General features: G+C 33.1%; 1 long non-coding RNA gene across 1 annotated transcript; it reads left to right on the forward strand.

Moving 5' to 3' along the window:
* Positions 5,296-6,590, forward strand: LOC107648502. The gene is made up of 2 exons (XR_001621952.2): positions 5,296-5,342; positions 6,306-6,590. It is a non-coding gene; the product is annotated as an uncharacterized LOC107648502 (long non-coding RNA).

Here is a 7,509-nt window from a genome sequence, read left to right on the forward strand (position 1 = left end):
TTGGCAAAGGAGAAAAATCTACTTCATGTCCCTTGTATGGATCCAAAGGAACATACTCAGGTATATTCTCTTTCTGCTCAAAAGTTGTAAAAGGATAATATTTTGGAATATTTTGACAATTTGGCCAAGGAGAATAATTAGGAACCTGCTGCATGTTAGGATTATAACAAGAATAAATTGGCTTTGAGGGAACAGGCACATTTTTTGGAATATATATACTCCCTCCATCTTGTGCATGATTCATGTTCCATAACTGAGACTCATAGTACCTGGGCTTAAAAGGTCTAGGTTTCACCCATTTGTTTTTTCCTCTTGCAAAAGTAGTAGGTTGATTCTGTACATTTCTCACATTCTGGACCCATTTATTGTTTGAAATTTTGGTGGGAGGAACTCTTGTCTTTTGAGAAAATCCATCAGGTTTTCCACCAATCATGACCACAGTCTTCATCTTCTGGTTGACGGGTTGTACCCCAGTGTTGTTGACGCACTTGTTCAAAGGAGTTTGACCGCCCAACTTTTGTTTTCCATCGGCTATCTTCCGCTTTAACTCGTTAGTTTCATTTTCTTTTTCAGAAATCTTCTTTCTCAACTCAACCTTATCTTTCTCTTCAACTTTGTACTTTTCAAACTCTTTTGCAGCTTTCTTGTCAAAAACATCATTGCACTTTGGGCACATGGTGATGGTGCTGTCAGATTCTTTAATTCTCAACAAAAAATCTAACAGATCCTCACCAGGACGAGGATAAACTGGCTTCTTATCTTGCTCAAAGACTCTCAGGTCTTTATTTTCATCTTTAGCACTAACCATTGTGGCATCAACTTCTACCATGTTGATTGACAAATTGAATGGCTCAACATAATTTGAGTCAGCAGCAAATGGTTCAGTGTCCACCTTTATAGTAGTTTTATCCTCAAACTTCAATCTTCCCTCCTCAATTGTTTTTTGTATCAAGTCCCTGAAACGGACGCAATTATTAGTGGTGTGAGAAAATACCTGATGAAACTTACAAAATTTCTTATTCTTTATTTCATCAGCTGAAGGCATCTTTTTTCCTTCTGGTAAAATAAGCTGTTTATCTTTTAATAAAACCTCAAATATTTGATCTGCCTTAGAAATATCAAAAGAATAAGTCTTATTTTCAACTTTAGAATAAGAAGAAACTTTTTCTTTTCCTTTAACAGGCTTCAAAGATTTGCATACATAAGGAGAACTCCCACGTAATTCAGCAATATAAATCTCCTTCTCATTTGAATCACTACTATCAGAAAAACAATCAACATATGCAACCTTTTTTGAACCCTTTTTAAAATTTTCTTTTTCTTTCTTAATTTGTTCTATCTGTCTTACTCTTTCAGCTAACTAGGAAAGATCTAAAGTATGTTGATTGACAAGTTTCTTCCTAACTCCAAATTCTAACCCATTAGTAGCCATTTTGATAACTTCAGTTTCCGGAATCGGAGTAAAACACTTATTTCTCATGTTTCTAAATTGTGCCAAATAAGTATCAATGGATTCTCCTTCTGCACGTTTGACAGAGAATAAATCCGTAAGACTAACTTTCAATTCACCTCAGAAAAACTGATCATGAAAATTTCTTTCTAACTGCGCCCAAGAATGAATAGAATTTGGTCTCAAGTTGGAGAACCATGTAAATGCATTTTTGTTAAAGAAGAAGGAAAGTATCTCATCTTGAGATATTCATTAGAAGCTGCTTCCCCAATTTCAACAGTATATCGAGCAATATGCTCTACTGTAGACTCATTTTCTTCTCCAGAAAATTTTGTAAGGGATTTTGAAATTTTCCAACCCCTTGGGAGCTCTGCTTGTTGGACACATTCAGGAAAAGCAGACACAAAATATGGCCTATTTAAGCAACCAACATTAAATCCCAAACGGTTTAAAACTTGTTCAATATTTCTTGCTAGATTATAATGCCCCCTAAGTTGTTTTGCCTAAGTCTTTCTAACATATCATCAGCATTTTGACCATGTCTAGGCATATAGACATCATAATTAGGAATTGCTCCACCATTTTGATTGACATTATCAAATCTTAAACCCTGGTTATCATTTTCTTCTAAATTTACCACAGTAGCAATCCTATTAACTTGCCTATTTAATTGTTCAATTCTAGTGTTTGTGTTTTCTAAAAAAGATTTAAAACTGTCACCATTTGATGAGTTAACATGTTTACTAGATCATGGTGACTTTCATCCATCTGTTGCCTAATATTTGCTAAAGATCCCACAGTTTGAATAGGTTGATTAACAGGCATTGCTCTTGACATGTCAGAAAATACAGGTCTAGAATTTTCTACCCTAGTGACAGTGGATGTAGTAGAATTAGATGCACTGTTATTTCCTGTATTAATAGAATGTGAAAAATTTTGTTGTGATACGTGTGAACCTGACGCCCCAGAAACAGGTACATTTGACATGCCATATGGATTTTGATAAATAGGATTTTGAAAAGTTGAGTAGAGAGGCACAGGCAATCCTTGTGTCACCATGGAGGGGACATACCCCGGTGGCAAGCCATATGGCGGCCACCCCACGGTATTTATGTGAGTTGCATTTAACCCTGTATGGGCATGGCCAACGCCATCATGCCTCACTGATATCAAGGTAGGCTCTACGTTTGAAACCACAGGAGAATTTTCGGATTCATTTCCTCTAATCTCATTACTAGAAGTAGAAGAAGATACTACAGAAGTATTTGACATGTCAACTGACGCTGATTTCCTTGGCTCTGGACGCACGAACTTACCACTGCGCAACCACATGCAAATTCAAAAAATCTTGATTTTTCTTTTGACAAACTACAATCTATTGACAAAGTCCCACTGGGCGTGCCAATTTGTTTTACTCAAATTTTTGTTCCATTGTTAACAACAAATAAATCAACAATTTTTTAGTTTTGTTTCACAATCTTAATTTAAGGAGCGGAAACGACTCCTTTTGTGGAAGGACTTCTTCTGTTAGAGGTGTGGTTCTGCTATCAATTGAGGTTGGGTTCTGTCAATAGGCCAACTCTATTTGTGGTTGTCCACTCAAAGGTTGGTTTTAACTTGCTTTTGGGACGTGATTGGATTCATGGAATGGGTGCTATTCCATCCACTTTACATCAAAAATTGATTTTCTGGAATGAAGATGGAGGAGTGGAAGAAGTTCTTACTGACAATAGTACATGTTACTATGATGAGATGCATGTGGAATTCAGGATGTATAATCCTGGAGTCAAGCCACTGACAGTGGATACCAATGCATTTAATCCTGAAAATATTGAGATGTGTAAAATAGATATGAATGTTTTTATTTAAAAAAATGCATCAAGTTTAAAATCTTGGACAAAAATAATCTCTCATTGACATTTGGCTATGTACTTCATAAATACAAAAGCTTAATTGACTTAGAAATTCTCTTGAGTCTCTTAGCGCTTGGAGTCAAAACTATTAGAATGTTAGTGTGGAGATTTTATAGGATTAGGAATTTTATCAAATTTAATTGACACCTGGAGTTTTACATATGAAAGAAACGACTTCACGAAGTTAAGATTTTGTTACTTCTGAAGTTAGGAAAATTGTGTCAATTAAAACAATGAAAGTGTGTGTGAAAAAACTCTTAATTGAAATATTAAAGGTCAAAACAAAGGTCAATTGATACACATTTAATGTGCCAAAATTAGAACAGATATCATTTGACACACTTAAAAATTTCATACAAAAGAATAGACCCCATTGACAGTTCAACTATTAATAATGTAAAAATTTTATAGACTTAGAAATTCTGTTAAGTCTATTACTAGTAGGTATTTAATCTGTCAAGCGGATGTGTCTAAAATGTCAATTGACTCTCAATATCAAAAATAAGAAAAATGTCAATAAACAACTAAGTTTTCTCACTTTCAATCATTGCATATCTTCAAGTGAGAAATCTTGGGGGACATCTTGTTAGGCAAAAAATTATTATCACTTAGGAAAAAATAATTTGTTTTAAGTAAATAAATATAAAATAATATTATTATTAACTTATGAAGCCAGATTCAATATATTAGGGGAAGCTTCTAATTCACTAGCAAAGAAGCAGTTTTTATTCAAAATTTGAATTAAGCCTGAATTATAGGACGTGCTATATGCAGGAACAGTTATCAACATGGAGCGTTAAAATTTGAGTAAAACAGTTATCTATTTAACTTTTGAAATTCTCAAGAGGTGCGGGAACAGTTACAAGAAATTCAAATTTTTCGTAAGTGGTATACAAATGGTAACTGTTAGCTGACATTAGATTAGTCTATAAATAGAGCTTTAAGAAAATATTGTAATCAGTTCAGTTCTTCTTGAAAAACGCTTAGAAACCCAAAAAACGCTCTCAGTCCATTGGCATCACAGAGTAAAATTGGGAATCTTAAGTAATTCCTCTGAACTCAAACACTTGTACTTTGTTTTTTTCCAGTTTTTATTAATAAAATTCCTCTACTTTTACGTCTTTTTCTCTTTTACGTTCATGTTTCTTCCTTCATCTTCTTTTTAATTTCCTGTTTGCTTTAATTTCTGCATTTTACTTTGCCTCCGGCACCTTGCATGTTTTCTTTTCATCTTTAATTTTACTTTCGAAACTACAATTGAGACCTTGAGACATCCACAAAAGGAGTCGTTTTCGCTCCTTAAATTAAGATTGTGAAACAAAACTCGAAAATTGTTGATTTATTTGTTGTTAACAATGGAACAAAAATTTGAGTAAAACAAAAGTAAAATTAAAGATGAAAAGAAAACATGCAAGGTGTCGGAGGCAAAATAAAATGCAGAAATTAAAGCAAACAGAAAATTAAAAAGAAGTTGAAGGAAGAAACATGAACGTAAAGGAGAAAAAGACGTAAAAGTAGAGAAATTTTATTAATAAAAACTGGAAAAAAGCAAAGTACAATTGTTTGAGTTCAGAGGAATTACTTAAGATTCCCAATTTTACTCTGTGATGCCAAGGGGTTGAGAGCGTTTTTTGGGTTTCTAAGCGTTTTCCAAGAAGAACTGAACTGATTATAATGTTTTTCTAAAGCTCTATTTATAGACTACCCTAATATCAGCTAACAGTTACCATTTGTACACCACTTGCAGAAAATTTGAATTTCTTGTAACTGTTCCTGCACTTCTTGCTTGATGTTAATTTCAAATTTTAAATAAATAACCAACTATCAAATGATTTAATTTAATTTAAAATATATATAAATATTATATATAGGAACATTATCAAATAACTAATTATTTCTTTTTATAATTTTCTTATAAAAATTATATGTTGTCTAACACCTTCAAATCCCCAATCCCTCACCGTTGCTTGAATTTTCAGGTTACTATCCCTGTTTTCTCATATCGATTTTCCTTTCTGTTGCCGCTTAGCTTAATTGCACTGTTTTTTGCACTAATCTGTGTGTTTTACTTTATGTATCAACTTTTCTTTCTTTTTTTTCTTTGTAATAATTTGTTGAGTAGTATATTAGAGATAGAAAGAGAATCTTTTGGCTAAAGTTATGTAACTTAGAGATGAAATTTATCACCTTTGTCTTTGTATCGTGTTTACTTTTAATCCCTAACCCTAAATCAACATATAGTGTGTCTTATATATACGTTTGTTGGAGTATTATTGGTATGTGATATAGCTGATAGGTATAGTCACTCACTTTGCAATTTGCATATCATACCTCCCCCACCATTGGTTTTGGTGTTGCCGACCATGCTCACATGTTGGACTGCATATAGAACTTAGAAGAACTGAAGAAATATGGGGGTATATGTGAGCTTTTCACAAAATAAGGGGGTGTTGAATTAGTGAATTACCGTTTAAGTTTTACCCACATTGAATTGACAATAGGTTTGTGACTGAGCTTCTTTTCAAGTAATCAATGGGAATCTATTCTCATTAGTACTAGTTTGTCATATGCTAAATGCTGATGCACTGATCACTAATTCTATGCATAGAATAGATTATCACTTGCTAACAAATCTATGGTTCCCCCCCTCTCTCTCTTTTTTTTTGGGTCTAATAATGCCTGTTCCTGTTATTGACTATGAATTGTGTTCATTACTATGACACTTCACTTCTTTTTAGTTCCCTTCTGCCATGTTTATGCCTGTTTCATTTGGTCTCCAGTTTACATTGGGATATAGATTTCAAGGAAGTGAAAGTCAAAGGAATACGCTTGATTTGAATGTATTGTATTTATACTGAGAATGTTGCATATTAGTGCTCTTGTGAATGATGAATCTTCTTTTGTGTAAATGACTAAAATTGTATAAAACCACTATATTGCAGGTGTCCTGGAATGGAGGCCGGAACAAGTTTTGTCACAGCTTTTGACTTATTGTAGCATGTACAGCACAGGTCTTGCTTTGCAGATCAGAATTCTTGTTATTTGAAATGAGAAGGGAGAGATAAGCGACACCAGAGATTATATAGTACAGAAAGAGCGCTATTATTTCTGTATCATTGTTATGTGGAAAACTAGCTTAAGCTTTAGTTATTAAACTTGGTTGAACTTTTGATAGGACATCGATTCTTATAAAATAAATCATCATTGGTATATTTATGAACCTTTTATTTTATTTTGGAGCTTATTCATTATTCTATGCTATAGCTGCTCAGTAGTATAAATGGGCAAAAATTTTGGTGCAGCAGTTATTTGACCATGTGATTAATCAATGTGTTTGTCCTATCTACTTGGTACCCTTTGGCAATGTTAGTGGTTAACTAGATTTATAACTCAATTATTTGGTAAACATGATCTACTTATTGTTTGTCCCATACGAACTCGTAATCTAAGCAAGTGAAATAAAAGTTATGGGTGGCAAAGCTGGCCAACTCGCCCCGCCTAGGCCAGCCCTATAAACAGGGAGGGCCGGCCTGTTCTGCCAATTAAGATGAATTTAAAATGCTAGTCCGTTCTGCTTTATGATAGATTGGCGGGTCAACAGGCTAGTCCGTTTGACTTTTTTTTTTTTGAAAAATAAATTCATTAAAATTAACTAAAAAATAATAATTAAAAAATCAAATACAAATAAAAAATAGTCAAATTATAATATAATTTTTTTCGTTATCTTTTTTTTTTTAATTTTTAACTTCAATAAAATTATTCAAAATAATACCCGCCCCGCCAATTTGGCGGTGCGGGTTTAGCAGTTTTTTTAATTTGATGGGCTCCAAATCCTAGCCCAACTCGCTTTTTTTAGCATATTTAGCGGGTCGGCCCGACGGATTCAACCTGTTTTGCCACCCCTATGAAATATTCTGAATAGAGTGACGATGATAAGGGCCAAATTAATAGCCTTTAGTTATACTCACGTCAATATCATCGTAATAAAAATTGACTTAAACTTAAACTTAAAGTATTTATAAAAATTGTACATAAATATTAATTGGCTTAAACTTAAAGTATTTATAGAAATCAGCTAATCATTTTTATTTTTCATGAATAATAACATGTATTTTAAATAATATTATTTTAATTAAATAATATTAA

The sequence above is a fragment of the Arachis ipaensis genome, chromosome B06, assembly GCF_000816755.2.
Source record: "Arachis ipaensis cultivar K30076 chromosome B06, Araip1.1, whole genome shotgun sequence".
NCBI classification, from domain to species: domain Eukaryota; kingdom Viridiplantae; phylum Streptophyta; class Magnoliopsida; order Fabales; family Fabaceae; genus Arachis; species Arachis ipaensis.